Source organism: Bombina bombina, chromosome 5, assembly GCF_027579735.1.
Source record: "Bombina bombina isolate aBomBom1 chromosome 5, aBomBom1.pri, whole genome shotgun sequence".
Classification (NCBI taxonomy): domain Eukaryota; kingdom Metazoa; phylum Chordata; class Amphibia; order Anura; family Bombinatoridae; genus Bombina; species Bombina bombina.
Genome location: NC_069503.1, coordinates 1091989314 through 1092008926, shown reverse-complemented (window position 1 = coordinate 1092008926; position 19613 = coordinate 1091989314).

Here is a 19613-nt window from a genome sequence, read left to right as displayed (position 1 = left end):
ATAAGGATAACGTAGGTGGCGGCTCTTTGCGGTCGGCAGATTAGGGGTTAATAAGTGTAGGTAGCTGGCAGCGACGTTGTGGGGGGCAGATTAGGGGTTAATAAATATAATATAGGGGTCGGCGGTGTTAGGTGCAGCAGATTAGGGGTACATAAGGATAACGTAGTTGGCGGTTGGCAGATTAGGGGTTAAAAAAATTTAATCGAGTTGCGGCGATGTGGGAAGACCTCGGTTTAGGGGTACATTGGTAGTTTATGGGTGTTAGTGTACTTTAGAGTACAGTACTTAAGAGCTTTATAAACCGGCGTTAGCCCAGAAAGCTCTTAACTACTGACTTTTTTCCTGCGGCTGGAGTTTTGTCGTTAGAGTTCTAACGCTCACTTCAGACACGACTCTAAATACCGGAGTTAGAAAGATCCCATTGAAAAGATAGGATACACAATTGACGTAAGGGGATCTGCGGTATGGAAAAGTCGCGGCTGAAAAGTGAGCGTTAGACCCTTTTTTGAGTGACTCCAAATACCGGAGGTAGCCTAAAACCAGCGTTAGGAGCCTCTAACGCTGGTTTTCACGGCTAACGCCAAACTCCAAATCTAGGCCTATGTTCATAGAAATGTGCCTTTAAATGCAAAACTATTTTTATTGTTCATACGAACAACATGTTAAATTTATACTTTTGCATGCAAAAAATGTAATTTAATATACATCTATTTTTTTAATTGACAGTAAAATTGTAATGCACTTTGCACTCTAGGGTTTATGGGTAAGTGGCAGTTATGCCCATAGCTGTATTAAAAAATGGGTCACACTGTGTGATGATACAAAAATGTTTTATTAAATGGACACTAACCCCAAATGTTTTCTTTAATGATTCAGATAGAGCAGGCAATTTTAAGCAACTTTAATTTACTCCTATTATACATTTTTCTTCATTCTCTTGCTACAGAAATGCAAAGCTTGGGAGCTGGACAATTTTTGGTTCAGCACCTGGGTTGTGCTTGCTGATTGGTGGCTAATTGTAAGTAAGCTCTATCCAGGGTGCTGAACCTTAAATGGGCTGAATCCCAATTTTTTCATGTTTTGTAACATTTAAAAAGTAAAACACATTTTAACACATTCGTTTGTTCATTTTGAACTTTGAATGTTTGTACAGAATTCTAACATTCGTTTAATGTAATAATATTTATAATGCTATCTTTAACCCTTTTGCGACTGGGTTAAAGTGTCTACATTGGAACAACTGTTCCAATATAGACCAATTGAAACCATGCAATCGTACACACGATCGCAAGATTTCAATTATTGGATCGTGTCTGTGGGTGTCCCTACAACCCTAGGAATGCCCTCCAGACCGCAATCAAATCCTGGAAGCACAGAAGGCTTCAGGACAGCCGTTGGCTATGACGTTCTATTCTGTCATAACAGCTCTAAAGCCCAGTGTAATTATGACGGAATAGATCGGCATAACGGCATTAAAGGTTAAATATAATATTTGTTTATTTATTTTTTATTGGATTTAAATTATGCAATAATTGATATATTAGTAACAGTATTGCTAATGCTTTCTTTAAATTTAATATTCAAATTATGCAATTTTTGAAATAGAAAATTTGGAATCAACATATTTGTTTCTATTATGTATCATTTTACTCAATTTCCTACCACATGAACTATTGAACTTTTGAATAGTATTTGTTTAATCAAATGTTGCATTAAAAATTTTAAATGTGGATATTTGAAAACCGTAAATAACATTTGATTACTAAATCAACTTAATGGATTTTCCTTCTTATCAACTTTCGATTGTCCAAAACGAATGTCTACAGGATTATTTGTTCTACTAGATTACTTGCACTTTTGGCACATTCGTCCATCCCTAGAATGGACCCAGGAAATATTTGGAGACACAAACATGTAATATATATTTACAATAGAACAAAATAAGCAGAAGTTTTGAGTGCCTTTTACTATTTACCTCTAAATCATGAAGATAGTTTGCAGCACTTTCTCTTTTAGTATGTTCCACATTTTATGAAGGGACAGTTTGGAGGCACGCCAGTCGCTGTGGGTCACTGGAAAAAACATAATAGCATGAAAAATAGACAAAATAATGAATTAGCATATTCTTATTAAAATACACAATTCAAAGGGATATGAAATTGAAACATTTTCTTTTGTGATTCAGATAGAGAATATAATTTAAAAAAGTAAGCATGTGGAGCACAACATAACAGGAAATAGTGCTGCTATCTAGTGCTCTTACAAATGGATAACATTCCTGCAAATTTTCTGCTGTATAGTGCTCAAGAAATGGGCCGGCTCCTAAGCATATAACCCTACTTTTCAGCAAAAGAGACCAAGAGATTGAAGAAAATTGATAATAGACGTAAATTAGAAAGTTGTTTAAGATTGCAAGCTCTATCTGAATCATAAAAGAACAATTGTGGGTTTCATATCCCTTTAAGCAATTAAGGGGATTTAATTTTGAGTTTATTGTGTTTAATGACTTGCCCCATTTGTAATATTCACTAGGCATCTGATTGCTAACAATTACATATGGGCCAACGTTCTGTCATATTTGTTTCTTTTATTGACCGTTTATTGTAAAATAAAATGCTGACCTTTTGCAAAACATTCAACATTTATTAAAACAGTTTATTTTACATTTAATATAATTATACATTAATTGAATAACAGTCAGTAGACTTTAGGTTTATTTGAGTCAATATTCAAATGTAGTTTATGAATGTTACATTTGACATTAGAATAATATTTATTTCTATAACAGAAAAAAAAATTGAAATGAAGAGAATATGTCAAGGAGAACATTTGATCTACAACTGAGTCTCTGATAATCACCTATCTTCTTATTAAAGTAGAAAAAACCTGCTACGCTTCTCAATAGTGCACTGTTTTTTCTTTCTCTAATGATCTAAGATATGTGATTTATTGCTTGTGCAACTTTATTTACTTGAAAAATCATTGCTGAATTAACATTCAATGGATATATTTTTGTTTACATTAACCTCATAAAAGTGTTTTTACCAGCTCAGTTCTTCACTTAAAAAAGTTTCCATATTGTTGCAAACCCTATAGAAATAGATATGTATTCACGTGTTGTAAGGGAACTGTTAGATAATGTTGTATATTAAAATAATATAAAAGATTTTAATAATGGTATAAGCTTGTACTATTGAATGCACTGTAGGGCTTTGTTGAGTCATTTATTCTAAAGTTTTAATACATGTTTAAGTCTCTGAACAGTGTATGCTAACAGACAAAACAAGTATAATTTACAATCATTTCAATAGTCTGAAAGGTATTCATTTTCTAGCCCCCTTCAATTTCAACATATTTAAAGACTAAATGCCACATAGAAACAGGTTCAGAAACACCATCCTACTGTTACTGCCTAGATATCAATAGGACAGCAGGTCATTATACTGTGATTATTCCTTCATATTTCAAAAAAATGATTATAGAGTCTATTTCATTATAATGTGAGTTTTAGCCAAATATACCAAAGCTTTTCACCTGTCAATTCCTTTTAACATTTATTAAGCAAAAAAAAATAGTAGATATACTTTACAATAGCCATGGAGGCAAAGAATACTTTCAAAGGGCAACACAAATTGTGTTTAAAGTAGATGATTTTCTCACAAATTTCAACGTTATCTTTAATTTCCCTATATCCTTGTTTCATGTGACACACATCAGCCAATCACAGATTCATATATATATATATATATATATATATATATATTCAGTGAACTCTTGCACATGCTCAGTAGGTGCTGTGGATTCTATATGTGTGCAAATAAAACAAAATCTAAATTGCTTGCTCTTTCTGAATAATAAAGTTTAATGTTAACATTCAAGTTTTCTTAAAGGGACGTTAACCAAAATGGTATTTCCCATAAAGGGTGAGATTACGAGTGAAGCACTATCGTTAGCACAAGGAACGTAAATGCGATCACAAGATTGCAATGTTCTTAAAGCTCAAATCCATATTACAAGTGACACACTGTTTAAATTACCAACAATACACTCCCCATATTTTCTATAGGGGCATTTAACATCAATATTACAAGTTTAGAGTAAATGCAATCCCTCAAATGCAATCGCATTTACTGCTCAAACTTTTTACGCAACTGCTTGAGCGGAGACAGTTGCTCTAAGCTATTCTATTTACCCCTAAACCTCCACACCTATCTCAAAGTAACCCACTACACTATTAACCCCTAAACTGCACCACCACCATCACACCAAGGTTAGTTGTTAGGCTGGGGGTTTTAAATGTTAGTTGGTTACATTGCAATGGGGTGTGTGGCAGTTTAGGGGTAAATAGTGTAGTGTGTTACCTTGCGATGGAGTGTGTGGCATTTTAGGGGTTAATAGTGTAGCGGATTCTTTGCGGTGGTCTATGTGGCAGTTTAGGGATTAATAGTGTAGTGGGGTACTTGTGGTGGTCTATGTGGCATTTTAGGGGCTATTGGAGTATGAAGCTTATGGCTTATGGCTTATGGGTGTTTTTTTTTTTTTTTTTCCACTTTTCTCTCTCCATTGAAGTCAATGGAGAGTACGTTAACGAGGATGGAATATTGTAATTGCTCTTTGCACTCGTCAAGGTAGCATGCAAACAAAAAATATTTACTTTTAACTTGTAATACCCGGCGCGTGCAAAGAACAGAAGTCGAGAGGAAATAGCGTTTGAGCGGGAGCTGTAATTACTGATCCACTTGTTCTCTGCCCCAAAATGTTTGATTATGGAAAAGGTTGCAGACTAATCCAATCCATATACATTCAACTCAGTGATTGCTTAATCAGCGCAGGAGCCAATTTATCTCCATCTCCAACTGTCCAAAGAAAAGGGGAAAAATAAACAAAAGGGTTTTTCCAAAGGGTGAATCTCTGGACTACAAAACAATGCAATTATTTACACCAAAAATTAGACTTTTAGATGCTTTTAAAGCATTTATTTGTTTGCTGAATTTTGCAACGCATGGATTCATTATTTATTGGTTTTCAATTATATATAATATCAATAAACCAATGTAATTTTAAGGTGCAATATTTTCTGCTTATGTGTTTTCATTGATATCTCATATCTTTAGATTGTTGTCACCTTTCTAACATCCTATAGAAATGATTATTTCCTTGACTCCACAGTGTCTACTGACTAGTGAGAAATTATCTACATTGTTGTGTTAAGGGATATTACAATAGCTGATAAATTACACAGGTTTGTTCTCTATTTCTTTCAGTTCTTTTCACTACATTAATATTGATTACTTGGAAGTGGTGTAAGTTGGCATACAAAAAAGAAAGCTGATATGCCTCACTGGCTACAACACTCATATGCATCTTGCAGATTGTACAGACCAGAGTAGATTAATACCCTGCTTACATTTATTTTAATATTTGTTTAGCTAAAGATATTACTGATCTAGTAAAATATCTATATTTAACAAGAATAATCAATTATCTTACAGTTTACAAAAAAAAATGTTACATAATTTAAATTTAAAGAGACATGAAACCAAATTATTTCTATCACGATTAAGATACAGCATGTAAATTTAAATAACTTTCTAATTTATTTCTATTGTCTAATTTGTTTTGATCTCTTTGTATTGTTTGTTAAAAAAAAAGTATATCTAGGTAGGCTCAGAACAGAAGCTGCTGACTGTTGGCTGCACATATATATCACTTAACATTGTCTTTTAGCTAGCTCCCACTAGAACATTACTGCTCCTTCAGCAAAGGGTACCAAGAGAATAAAGCAAATTAGATATTAGGATTAAGTTGTTTAAAATTGTATTAGCTTTCTGAATCATGAAAGAAAAAATTGTGGGTTTCATTTCCCTTTAAGTATTATCAAACAAGCTGCCAGAGTAAAGTTACACCATTTATTGGGGGGACATTTTATATATAGAAGATGGCAGGGTCAGGTTTCACTCCAGCCTCTATGGAAATAGTCGAAAAAGAAACACATTTTAGAGTTAAATTTAAGGAAAACAGGCAATATTAATAATGAAAGCATAGTGTAACTGTTTTTATTACAAGGAATTAAATGTCACTTTAAGATTGATTGAAGCAGTTGAATATGTCACCATCCATCTCCATCTAGTTTTTTGTAATGTAAAGAAAAATTATAGCCCAAACTAAAATGCATAGCTGTGGATTTTTTTTTAGAATATACATTTTAGCAATACACTTGTGTTAGCAAACATTCTTATAGTAAAAGCTAACACTGTTTCAAGTTAGAGGTTTTCCTGTGCATGAGCATGTAAAGCATATATAGAAATACTATCTAATAAAATTTATTTAAAAAAAATTGCAATAAAAAGTTATAAGGGCTCAAAAATATGAGGTCTCAGGAGTTAGAAAAAAGGGCTTCAACATAGAGATACATACAGTACATATACATGTCTAAATATGTCTCTAAGGGGAAAAGGGGCAACCAGACGTGGACTCCTTGCTCAGTGTGTTTAGAGGAATATGGCTACACCTCAGTGATAAAGCTCAATGGAGGCCAAAACCATTGTCTAGGGTTGCTGTGTTCCTTGTTCAGAGAAGAATTGCCTGGTATTTTGTCGCTGGACTGACAGTAATTAGCAGGATAAGACTGATATACTACAGGAAAGTTCTACTCTGTTAAAAGCATTATTGGGCTAAAAGAAGCCGCACCCAGGTGGTAAATTGCCATAGAACAAGCTAACAATGGTATTGAGCTGGTTGTTTGTTCTTGTGAGTGTGCTTTTCTTTGTGTGTGTGTATATATATGTATATATATATATATATATATATATATATATATATATATATATTTGTGTGTGTGTGTGTGTGTATAGTATTAATTCCACAACAAGCATGCACTCTCTGGTTCCATTTTCAAAAGTGCTTTATTGTACACATCAGGGGCGTATTACCGGATAGGCCAACAAGGCCGGTGCCTAGTTCGACAAATTTTGGGGGGTGGCACTTGTCCACTGCACTTAGTAGTCTCAATGCTTTGGATTTATTTTTTTACTTTGAAACTGGTGGCTCACCGCCAAGCGGTCACATGACGTTTTCGACAAGCCAGCCCAGCTTCCACCTTCTGCCTCACATGGATGGGGAGTCACACAAGTGCGCATGTCTCACAGGCCAGGCAGCAACGCAACGGGGTTAGGTGAGACCGTGAGAGTCAGGAGGAGAGGTGACTCAGCTCACTGATCCAGTGGTGCGGCGGAGCCAGTGGATCGGACAACAAACTCAGGTAGGGACCGGGCACTCAGTTTCTGCCACAGACTTTAACATTAGCTCTGAGTCTGAGATAGGGTTATAATATAACCTCCCCTCTTAGCATTCAGGCGGGTTTATTTTAATGCAGTGTGCACTACTTATATTGTTTACAGAGACTCACTGAGATGATTGTATGTATGAAGTCAGAATGAATGAAAAAGAGCTCAGATATATCAGCTTACAGACTATCACATGGACTAATAGGTTTAGGACTAAGGCACAGAGAGAGTCACTCGTCAGACTCGTCACTCAGTGTCCTGTGAAATTATCTTCATCCTCCTATTTGCTCTAAAGTTGGTTCCAAAGCTGAGGAACAGCCAGTTTCCACTTAGATATTTTCATATGGATTGAGAGTGGGAACTTTTTTTTTTCTTATTCATTTAAGAAACTAATTAGTATTATTATTTATTTAATTAGGATCACACTGCTTGAATTTTGGATTATTTGTTCTTCTACTTACATACAAAGGTGATACAAATTTCTCCAGTACATAGTGGGGTTTGGAATACCCACTTTTGTCTTTTTTAACTTTCTGCAACTCATTAATTTTAGTGCAGTTGGGATTTATTAATACTCTTATTTTTGGTTTTGATTTATTGCTGGACAACAATTATTAATAATATATTATATTATTAATTTATTATTTATTGCAGATATATTTTTGTGCATATTATTAAATTTTTTCTTCAGGTTGGTTATATATATATATATACACACACACACACACACAAGTCCTGGTGAACATTTTCTAAAAAAATATTGTGGCTGAAAAACAGCCTAAAACCTAGGGGGGGGGGGGGGGTAGCAGAATTTTGAGTGCTTAGGGCAACACAAAACCTAAATACGCCACTGGTGCACATATATCAATAATATCTATGGGGGAATAAGTTAACAAGGTTGTGATATTCCAAGTTTTGCTTTTTGTGCACGTTGGGTTAGCGCCTGTGCAAAAACATTTTACTTTCAACTTGCAATATGCGCTCTACCCGACACGCACAAAAAGCTAACTTCTAGCAGAGTTAGCATATGAGCAGGAGCGATAAATAGTGCTCCACTCTTATCTAGCCCTTCACTTGTAAATAGAAGCATTTTTCAATATACTTGCATTAAACAATTATATGATTTGGGTAGAACAAACAATTTTAAAAGACTTTACAGTTTACTTCTATTATCAAAATTGCTTCATTTTCTTGGGGGTATATTTATTATAGTGCAGACGGACATGATACAATGTAGCGTATCATGTCCGCGGCACATCAATAAATGCCGACAGCATACGCTGTCTGCATTTATTATTGCATCAGCAGTTCTGGTGAACTGCTGGTGCAATGCCGCCCCCTGCCGCTAGTAGGGGGTGTCAATCAACCCGATCTGATTCGATCGGGTTGATTTCTGTCTGCCACCTCAGAGCAGGCGGACAAGTTATGGAGTAGCGATCTTTAGATATATCCAGTAATAATACATGTCCCTCTAATAATGTCCCTTTAATTGAATATTGATTCAAATAGCCCTTTAATATTCTGGGTACAAATAGGACATGGATGTGTTGTGAAAATAGAGTTTGACAAAGGCTGTGTGAAGCCAAAATGCGTTGCTCTATTGTGATCTGTTTTTGTCTATTTCCGGCCCCCGTAGTTGCATATCGGTGAGAGTGAAATTTGTCCCTGTGAGGTAGCAGAGGTAACGGTTTAACTTGAAGTTCCTGGGAACGTTGGATCCAAATGCAAGGCAGCCGGTGTAAGTAAATATGTGCACCTTATGCCTATGAACAATTATTGTCTCCCTAAAAGGACCCTCTCTCTGTCGTTTCTTCTGTCTGCAGCATAAATAACAACAGCAAAAACATCTACTGATCTGCTTATGACCTACTATCTGAAGCTATACTAACTTCACTGTGTTTTAACGGACTGTGCAATTCAAAACTGACTTTTTAATCTTTTTATCATCTTTGCATTTGTTTTTAAAATGTATTTTATTTGTGTATTTGTGATATGTATGTTATGTATTTAAACTGATATGTGATATATATTTTTTAAACGTTTAGTTTGATTTATATGCCTATATTTTACATATAATTAAATATATATATACACTCCATATTTCAACAGAATTAATTCAGCCAGCTACAACACATATTTTAAGCTGTGTTTTGCAGCACAAGTGCATACTCTCTGTACATTTGATCCACTGAGATTCTCTCTTTTTAAATATCTACGCTAAAGCTTAAATGAACCTTACAAGCTACCTGATTAACCCCTTCACTGACAGGAATAATAGTAGTGTAGTGCACAGCTGCAATTAGCGGCCTTTTAATTACCAAAAAGCAATGACAAAGCCATATATGCCTGCTATTTCTGAACAAAGGGTATCCCATAGAAGTTTTTATAAACAATTGTGCCATGATTGCATAAGTGGTACGTAAATAATTTCAGTGAGAAACCCAAAGTTTGTGAAAAAACTAACAATTTTTTTAATATGATCGCATACCAAAATGGACCTAGATCAATATCTTGGATTGTGTTCTTGAAATTTATATATATATATATATATATATATATATATATATATATATATATATATATATATATATATGTGTGTGTTTTGACAGGTAAATGAAAAAAAAACCAAGGCTCTAATTCTGTTTAAATGGAGTGATAGCAAAAATGCTAAAACTTCTCCAGTATTGTGGGCAAGTTTTTCTCTGAAAGTCCCGGTAGTGAAGGGGTTAAAGAAGTTGAGGCACATACCTGATATCGTTTATACTGTAATTACCTATACCTGTTACTGTACCTGCAACTGTATCATATACAATAAATCCTACCAATTATTTTACCTTGAGAAATAAGGCAATGCATACACCTATTTAAACCAAAATGAGTGAAAAGGGAAAAATTGTAAAATCATCAATATGGAACCAATTAGGAATCAAATCCTGGATCAGTGGGAGCCATGGATTATGTTTACGGAAGCTAGAAGAAGAGGTGGGTTAGAGTGAGTCAGACCATAGTAATGAAGGGAAAGAGGTTGAGAGGATTCCCCCCCCCCTACTTGTGTGTATTTTTTTTCTTATCCGCACTCCCCTTGAGGTGATATATGAGAAAAAAGAGAAGTATAGTTAGAATCATAGTTACTATGTTAAGGTTCATGTATGTGATGTATTTTATTGATGTGGACATGGACCTTTTCTACCATATTAAAGCAGTAATAGTATGTAAAAATATAATGAGCTTGTGAAACAGGAAGATATGAAACAGCTATAGAAACTGACACAGTTTCAAATATTTGCATAACTATAAAATGTATGTTCTTTAAACTAAAAAAAAGAATTACAAGCCACAATTCTATGTATATTATTGTTGTTATTCTTCTACCAACTTGTATCTCTTCTAGATAAGCTCTACTGTGTCTGCAGGGGGCATGTATGTATCTTGGACACTGAATTTCATTGGATTCAAGATCTCAGCTATGGACAATTGAATGGGCAAATAAAAATGGTGCCTATGTCAACAAGCTTATACCCTAGGCAGCATATCAAATAATAGGTTTTAGTTTTTACATTTCTTCTAACCATTGAAAATCTTACTTACCAACATTATTGATTCCTTTTGACTGAAGAGACACAACACTCATTTGAGAAAAATTAAATCCTTCCAGTCCTGTTCCTTAACCTCCATATACTCTAGACTCAGACATATCTAAAATTTGAGTGCAGTTTCTTTTCCCAGCATCAGTATACTAAAATGTGACTATGTGCAGTTGTTAACGTTTCAAATAACTTGACATCTGCTAAAATGAATTATGGTGATGCACATTGCTATTGAGTTGGTTTTGGAAACATTGAGGCATCTATCAAGAGGTACTGCCCACCCTGTTACTTTCACTTACTGTAAGAACATAATATTTGTAGTTATTTGCAGAGGGTTCATATACTTCAAGCTTGGGGTGCATGGAGAGCAAAAAAATCTGAACATTGAATACCACAACAGTATTATTCTTATTCCCCTATAGACTACAATGGAGCACGCAAAACAAGTTTAACCAAAGTGCGCTAAACCAACATGAAATATTAATATTTTACATTCCAATGTTCTTCACTTAGAACAATATGTTCTATTTATTCTTAACATAGTAACATAGTAACATAGTAGATAAGGTTGAAAAAAGAAAGACTGAAGTCCATCGAGTTCAACCTATACAAATCTAAAATCCTTACAAAAAGCTCCAGTTAAGCTTAAATAACCCCATTAAGATGTGACCCATTTAATACTAGCAATCATATCCATGAATTTTGTTTATATACAGAAATGTATCCAGACTATTTTTAAATGTATCTATGGTATTGGCATTCACTACCTCCTTTGGTAATGAGTTCCACAATTTTATTGCTCTTACAGTGAAAAAACATTTCTGTTGCAGGAGGTTAAATCTCCTTTCCTCCAACCTTAAATTATGACCTCTTGTCAGAAACAATTTTCTTGGAATAAACAGAGCTTCTGCCATCTCTGTATATGGGCCTTGAATATATTTATATAAAGTAATCATGTCCCCTCTCAAGCGCCTTTTTTCTAAAGAAAACAGACCCAGTTTGGCTAGCCTCTCCTCATAGGTTAATTTCTCCAATCCCCTTATTAGCTTTGTGGCCCTTCTCTTTTTCTAGTTCTGCAATATCTTTTTTAGCAATCGGTCCCAGAACTGCACTCCAAACTCAAGGTGAGGTCTTACCAGGGCTTTATATAATGACAGAATTATGCTTTCCTCCCTTGAATCAATGCCTCTTTTAATACATGCTAGTATCTTATTAGCCTTTGAAGCCGCTGCCCTGCATTGTGCACCCATCTTTAGCTTGTTATCTATTACTACTCCCAAATCCCTTTCCTCCTGTGTTGGCTAAGTCTTGTCCCATTTAAAAAATACGTAGCCTGCTTAATTTTACTTCCAAAATGTAGAACCTTGCATTTTTCCGTATTAAATCTCATTTTCCATTCACTTTCCCATAGTTCTAATTTTAGCAAATCCCTTTGTAAAGAGAGTTCGTCCTGCTCTGACCTAATGACCTTACTTAACTTAGTATCATCTGCAAAAATAGAGATGTCGCTATTTAATCTTTGCTCCAAGTCATTTATAAAAATATTAAAAAGAACAGGGCCCAGTACTGATCCCTGGGGGACGCCACTGATTACCTTTGTCCAATCTGAGTATGATCCATTTACTACTACTCGTTGCTCCCTATCTTTTATCCAGTTATTTATCCATGAGCTAACATTTTCAGCTATTCCCAGTCCCTTAATTTTGTGCATTAATCTCTCATGTGGCACTGTATCAAATGCCTTTGCAAAATCTAAGTATATCACATCAACTGATTCCCCTTTATCTATATTTTTACTTACTTCATCGTAGAATCTAATTAGATTAGTTTGACATGATCTATTTCTCCTAAAGCCATGCTGATTAGAACTCATAATCTTGTTTACACGAATATGCTCATCAATATAATCCCTTATAATCCCTTCAAATATCTTCCCCACTATTGATGTCAGACTAACTGGTCTATAGCTTCCTGGATCATCCCTGCTTCCCTTTTTGAAGAGTGGCACCACATCAGCTTTACACTAATCCTAGGGTACCATGCCTGAGGATAATGAGTCTTGAAAAATTAAGAGTAAAGGTTTGTCTATAACAGTGCTAAATTCCCTTAACACCCTTGGGTGTATTCCATCTGGGCCTGGAGTTTTATTTACCTTAATATTTTCCATTTTTTTCCTGATATCCTCTAAACAAAACCCAGTTAGTGGTATGGACTGGCATGTTCTATTTTGTTCCAAAGTATCATTCAATGGTTCCTCTCTTGTGTATACTGAAGAAAAAAACTGGTTTAGTACCTCAGCCTTCTCCCTGTCATTATGTATCATGCTACCCTCCACGCATTTTAATGTACCTATATTATCCTTCTTAGATTTTTTTGCTATTTATGTACTTAAAGAACCTTTTAGGGTTAGACTTAGAATCCTTGGCAATTAATTTTTCATTTTCAATTTTGGCTAATTTGATTGCTTTTTTGCATGCTTTATTACATTCCTTATAAATATTGTATGCTGAGTCTGTACTATTTTCTTTTAATAATTTAAATGCCCTACGTTTTTTCCTAATTTCTCTTAACACATTTTTATTTAGCCATAACGGCTTTGTTTTTTTATTTTTATTTTTATAACCATATGGTATGTGTTGATATGTATATTTATTTAAAACATTTTTAAATATTATCCATTTATCCTCTGTATTTTTATTAGAAAATACATTGTCCCAATTTATATTATTTAATGATTTCCTTAAATCGTTGAATTTTGCTTTCTTGAAATTAAAAGTCTTAGTTAAGCCTTTAAAACACTGCATATGAAAAGAGATTTCAAATGTGACCATGTTATGATTACTGTTACCCAAATGTTCTTTAACTTCTATGTTTGATATTATATCTGTATTGTTTGATAGCACTAGATCCAATATAGCTTTACTCCTAGTTGGCTCCTCTATTAATTGTGACAAGAAGTTATCCATGAGAACATTTAAAAATCTATCCCCCTTAGCTGAATTACTAGTTTCATTGGCCCAGTTTATATAAGGGTAGTTAAAATCTCACATAATTACAGCACTGTTATTAGCAGCCTTACCTATTTGGATAAGTAGTTGAGTTTCCTCCGGGTCACTAATGTTGGGAGGCTTTTAGCATGTTCCTAGTAATATTTTTTTAGGATTTTTCCCCCCACTCTTTATTTCAACCCACAGGGTCTCTACATTGTCACTTGTATCATAAATATCTTCCCTTATTGTAGGTTTAAGGTTAGGTTTAATATACATGCAGATTCCTCCCTCCCCTTTTATTATTCCTGTCCCTCCTAAATAATGTATACTCCTCTAAGTTAACTGCCCAGTCATGTGAATCACCCCACCAAGTTTCAGTTATACTGATAACATCATAGTCCTCTTCTGCAACTAAGAGCGTCAGCTCCCCCATTTTACCTGTCATGCTTCTTGCATTTGTTTAACAAAACAAGAGGACAAAAGGAGCAATGGGTGTTTACACAAAAATAAAGCACGGGAAAACTCTAATCAATAATGGTGGTGTATAGAAATATTGAGACGTTTCACACCCACCACTAGATTCGCTTATTACGGACGGTTCAGGTTCAGTCCTGTACAGCAGGGTTCCTCCCTCCCCGGGTACAGGTATCTATATGCTGGATAACGGGTCTAAAGTTGCATGCCAAATGAGCACTCTCACTCCCAGAGGCTAAGGCTATGTGTTATTGAAATCGCAACACGACAGATCCCTCTTAAAAATACGTTAGGTAAATACCTTGTCAAGTTCTGGTCCAGCGGCTTTCCTTGTATCACACCGGATTACAGATTTGGTTTCCTAAACTGTAGTCAGAGGGCTGTCATCGACCCCTGGTCCTGCGAGCTGTCCCTCGGTGATCCAGTGAATCAGCACCCCACGGCCAGAAACTAGTGCTCACTCCGGCCTGGATACGAAATAAAGCACAAAAAGATTTAATTGAAAACAAAATTGAACAGGGTACAAAAGTAGCAAAGCAGTTTCAGGGAAACGTCCCTATTAAGATAATGCACCCAATACAGAGAGCATGAGTAAGGGTTAACAGCCCGAAACGTCGCTTTTTTTGCTGCTGTGTGCCAAGTGCTGAAATGGAATAATAAAGGCTGAGTTTGTTCAACAATTTTCCTATCATTTTTTGGTGCTGTGGAAATCAGTTGTCTACACAATACAGAGAGGAAGTGCAAAAAATGTGAGCTAAATAACAGAACAGCGGCTAACGCGTTTCGGCGTGAGCCTTACTCATAGCCTCTTAAAACACAAATAAACAGAAACAGTTTAAAAGACTTAGCTCTAAATGTGATTGGAATAGGGCAAACACACCCTCTACTCAATTAACCAATCAAAAACAAGCACACGCACACCCATCACCCCCTATCCTATTCTTATTAGTGGACTGTCAGTAATATATTAAATGACTAAATAATGTCACATCTATTCCAAGCATTAATTTGAATGAGGGATAGAAGTAATGATAATGAAACTGATCCTGTAATCATGTCCCAAATCCCTCCGTCACTGAACACCCCCAAGTTACAAACAAATCAGTCCACAATTAACAAGGGCCCCACTAATATCATGGAGCAGAGGAACAGATGTATATTGCGTAAGCTGACCTCGTAATGCCACAACGTCACCGGAATCATATGTTTCCAAAAGTAGACGGGGCCCGCTGTCAGCGCTCACGAACAGGAAGATTCTAATTGGTTGGCTACCATGAGCTCTACGCCTATCCCTCACAAGGAGTACGCCCCTGTGATACACATCATCATTGCAGGTAAATAAATAAACAAACACAGAACCTCAATGGGCAGCAGCGGGCAATCTAGAGTGAACCAATTTGTCCAGTGTACCAGAAAACCTGGACAACACACTAAAGGCCAGTGGAGAAGTAGGGAATACCTCCGGAGCATATATGTGTGTGAAACCCGCCACACTCAGAACACCCGGGTGACTTGGACGATTATTGTACAGGAATAAATAATCTCAATTATTAAATAAACAAATAAAACTTAGTCAATGTTCCAAACAAATATCATTAGCAACCAGGGAAAGTAAATTTAAATTTAATTTTAAAGTGAGCTGGGAGAGACAAAATGCTTAATGCATTAAGATGAAGTTACAAGAATAGATAAACAAATCAAAAAATAGAAAAATTATCTCAATCATAAAAAGACCGCACCAATGAGGTTAGAGATAAATAAGGGATGAACTAATGTGGAATCATTCCCTAGATATTTGTAAACACAGACTATTCAGAAAGATGTAAAAGAGTGTCAATGTGACCAGAAATTGATCATATCAAATTCTGAGTTTAGGCCCCCTGGAATCCTCGTCTTCAACTTGAAGATCCAGAAGGCCTCTCTTTCACCAAGTTTATTCACTCTATCTCCCTGGCCACGTTTCGGGGGAACTCTATAGATAATGCTCCACACAAAAGATCTTACTGACTTATTATGACTCTCAACAAAGTGTCTTACCAGGGGGGTAGTTTTGGACCCTATTCTGATGTCAGACAGGTGCTCTTTTATGCGGGTTCGTGCCTCCCTTGTCGAGAGCCCAACGTATTGCAAAGAGCACACATTGCAAGTGATCAAATACACTATATATGTTTGTCTACAGTTTAAACAATGTTTTATCCTGTAGCTCGCACCTGTCACTGAAGATTTGAATACATCCCCTACCACTACTCTTTCACAGGCAACACACATGTGGTGATGACACCTGAAGACCCCCACAGATGTCAACCAAGATGAGGCACTAAGCCCAACAGGCTCCGACCAAATCTTGGTGGGAGCGACCATATTTCCAATGGTCCTGTTCTTTTTGTACGCAAATCTGATCCCCCTCTCCACTATATCAGCTAGTCCATCATCCGCTAGCAGGAGGCCAAAGTGTCTCCTCACTATTTGACAGATTTCTTCATACTGTTTGGAGTACTCAGTGATAAAGGACACTCTAGTGGTGGTCTCTAGGTTCTCCCCCTCTCTCCTTTTGGTTCCAGTCAGTAATGTTTCTCTGGGAATTCTCCCTACATCTCTCCTGGCCTTCATAATCATTTGGGGATCATATCCCCTTTCCTTTAGTCTAAGGGTCAAGTCATCCGCCTGTTTTTCATATGCAGACTGAACTGTACAGTTCCTTTTCAGGCGGATAAATTGACCCTTAGCCACACCCCTGAACACTCTTCTGGGGTGGCAGCTTGATGCGTGCAATAACGAGTTCCCCGCTATGGGTTTGCGGAAAACCTCTGTATTGATTCCTTGGCCTTCTACACCCTCCAGTGAGATGTCTAAAAAGTTTACACATCTATCCTGTATCTCAGACGTAAATCTCAGGCCACAATCATTGTTGTCCAAATTTGCCACAAACTCATCAAGTTGTGAATTGGTTCCTCCCCAAATAAACAATAGATCATCAATGAAACGACCGTACCAAGCGATCTCCGTTCTAAAGGGATTCTGATCTCCAAAAACGTGGGACAGCTCCCACCACCCCATAAAGATGTTGGCATAGGATGGGGCAAACTTGGCTCCCATGGCTGTCCCACGGTTCTGGAATAGAACCGTCCCATGAATTCAAAATAATTGTGAGTGAGGAGGAACCGAGTCACCTCAATCACAAAGTTGACAAACATTGGCTCCTCAGCATAATACCTATTAAGGAAGAAACGTACAGCCTCCACCCCTTTGTCATGAGGAATGCAGGTGTAGAGGGACTTTACATCCACAGTGAGCCATCTGTAATGGTTTTCCCATCTGACCTGACTCAATAGGTTCAGAACATGTTTCGTATCAGCCAAATGGCTCCACAGAGTGCTCACTATTGGCTGTAAGATGCCATCCAACCACTCCGAGAGATGCTCAAGTAGTGAGCCAATCCCACTCACAATTGGCCTCCCCTGTACATTCACTAAGGATTTATGTAAATTTGGGAGATGGTTAAAAGTCGCAATGGTAGGGTTTACAACAAGAAGATATTCCTTTGTGGCCGGGTCAATAAAACCACCCTCCACCCCATCATCCACTAGGGAGGCCAATTGTGACTGGTAGGCTCGAGTGGGGTCACCTGGTAGCAGCAGATAATCTTCCACATTGGTAAGTTGCCTTAAGGCCTCCGAGATAAAATCCTCTCTATTTTGTAGGACAATGGTGCCACCCTTATCTGCCGCCCTGATGATAATTCCATCATTCTTACCAAGCTTATCAATTGCTATTTTCTGCTTCCTAGTGATATTGCTCTTTAGCCCCCTTGTTGATTTGTAGTACAGGCGGGTGAGATCCTCTTCTACCCTGCTCTGGAATTTCTCTAGAAGGTTACCACGACATTGAATTGGGTAAAAGGTGGATTTTTCCTTGAAATTGGGTAATTTGCTACATGCAATTTGATTCCTTCCCCCACCTTCTGAGAGAGATTCCAGAGTTGCAATATCACAGAACTCCTGGAAACTTAAAGTACTGTCTCTCTGTGACCCCTTTGACCTCACTCTCTCAACCAAACTCATGGTATCATGGCTCTCATTAAGACCCCTTACAGGATTCATCTTAAAGAATTTCTTTAGAGTTAAGTCCCGTATGAGTTTGTTAACGTTGAGTAATGTCCTGAATAGGTCAAAGTCCGCCGTAGGCACAAATGTTAAGCCCAGACTCAAAACTTCAGTTTCGCTTGTGTCCGGAGTGTAATTTGAAAGGTTGATAATATTTAGAATCTGTAGTTCCCCCTTCCCCTTCCTCGTCTCTGGGGGTACCTCCGTTGTTCCTTGTATTGGTGGTTTGTGTCCTGGACCCTGTGTAGGTCTCCTTCTCCCCCCCTTCTGGTCTTTTTTGGGGTAAGGAAAAAACCTGGTCGATCTGGGTTTGATCTTGGCTCTGGTTCTCACCCCTCAATCCCGTGCCGGGTGTTCTGAGTGTGGCGGGTTTCACATTTATTGTGGTCCTGTTCTGGGGATTACATCGCTGCAACCTTTGTATTTATCCTCACATATATGCCCCGGAGGTATTCCCTACCTCTCCACTGGCCTTTAGTGTGTTGTCCAGGTTTTCTGGTACACTGGACAAATTGGTTTGCTCTAGATTGCGCGCTGCTGCCCATTGAGGTTCCGTGTTTGTTTATTTATTTACCTGCAATGATGATATGTATCATAGGGGCGTACTCCTTGTGAGGAATAGGCGTAGAGCTCATGGTAGCCAACCAATTAGAATCTTCCTGTTCGTGAGCGCTGACAGCGGGCCCTGTCTACTTTTGGAAACATATGATTCCGGTGACGTTGTGGCTTTATGAGGTCAGCTTACGCAATATACATCTGATCCTCTGCTCCATGATATTAGTGGGGCCCTTGTTAATTGTGGACTGATTTGTTTGTAACTTGGGGGTGTTCAGTGACGGAGGGATTTGGGACATGATTACAGGATCAGTTTCATTATCATTACTTCTATCCCTCATTCAAATTAATGCTTGGAATAGATGTGACATTATTTAGTCATTTAATATATTACTGACAGTCCACTAATAAGAATAGTATAGGGGGTGATGGGTGTGCGTGTGTTTGTTTTTGATTGGTTTAAGGGTGTTAAAGGTTTTAGTTTAAGGGTGTTCACACTTATGCAACCATATGGCAAAAAAATAAAAAGTTGCCAATTAATAAGTACAAAAAAGAAAAAATCTTAAAATATGCAGCCCCCAAGGCGCCCCAAGTGGGAAATGACCAGCATCACCTGCA